Source organism: Acipenser ruthenus, chromosome 31, assembly GCF_902713425.1.
Source record: "Acipenser ruthenus chromosome 31, fAciRut3.2 maternal haplotype, whole genome shotgun sequence".
In the NCBI taxonomy this organism is placed as follows: Eukaryota; Metazoa; Chordata; class Actinopteri; order Acipenseriformes; family Acipenseridae; genus Acipenser; species Acipenser ruthenus.
This window is the reverse complement of record NC_081219.1, coordinates 10,496,509-10,497,551: the sequence shown is the minus strand read 5'-3', so window position 1 is coordinate 10,497,551 and position 1,043 is coordinate 10,496,509. Positions and strand designations below refer to the sequence as shown.

The 1,043-nt window shown below is 36.8% G+C and overlaps 1 non-coding gene across 1 annotated transcript; it reads left to right on the top strand.

Annotated features, from left to right (window-relative positions):
• The first annotated feature begins 253 nt into the window (after window positions 1-253).
• On the top strand, window positions 254-381 carry LOC117397042 (U6atac minor spliceosomal RNA). The gene has a single exon (XR_004543781.1). It is a non-coding gene; the product is annotated as a U6atac minor spliceosomal RNA (small nuclear RNA).
• Window positions 382-1,043: the final 662 nt, after the last annotated feature.

Here is a 1,043-nt window from a genome sequence, read left to right as displayed (position 1 = left end):
TATAGTCACCGCTGATTGGACAAGAAGCTCACATTATGCAAAATTGAACAGAGCTGCTTTTATTAAAGTGTTTTCATTTTTCTATCTCGATATCGTTATAAATATTGTAGAATGTGTCATACTGCGCAATATTTATCGTTCTATGTTCTATAAAATAAATATATGGATCTTGAAAATTTTTCAGTGGTAACCACAATCTCAATCAAACATCTTCAACGAACGTATATATACGGCCAAAGTCCGTATTATAAGCGTGTTGTATGAAAGGAGAGAAGGTTAGCACTCCCCTTGACAAGGATGGAAGAGGTCCTAGTGGCCTTCAACACACATACGGTTAAGGCTTTGCCACTTACTTTGTGGCATCTCTAACCAAGTTTTTTTTTATGGGTTAATAAAGGAATCATCTATTCAGCGCACGTTTTACAATGGTAACAAATGACTCGTAGTACTCACTGTGTTTTATACGATTAAAACTTAGTTTGGCATGACCCTTTGGCATGATTAAATGATTGATTGCACACATGTTAAACAAGTTTCTTTCAAATACCCAAACTTAAGCAACTCGGTGGATCTGCTATTTTTAGCTTAACTTTTTTACTTTCTGCAAACTCGTGGCTTTCATTTCTTTACACGCCTGCATTACTATAGAGCCAAGCAGGCAGATATGCTGCCCTTTCACAGAGCAACAAAATTGGGACACGCTACCAAAATGGTTTTCTTCCACAGCTGCTAAGGTTTAGAATACATTGTATACAACGTTTATAAAGTCATTGTTTCATACAAAGAACCACAACAAGTTGATCTTTGATTACAGCGTATAGACAGGTGTCCATACACTATTATAACCGTGTTGTTATTTTTCCAATACATTTAAATTATCTGCACGTCTTGTGTGTCTTATATAAAGCAAATTGTTCTCGCTATAACCACAAGAGGGCAGTCATGCTCCATAGAACGCACTGATGCTGCTTTCTCACAAACAAGATGTTTTGTGTCTGTCCTGGACTGCTTCCTTATATCTGCTTGGCAAGGTTACTTTGTGA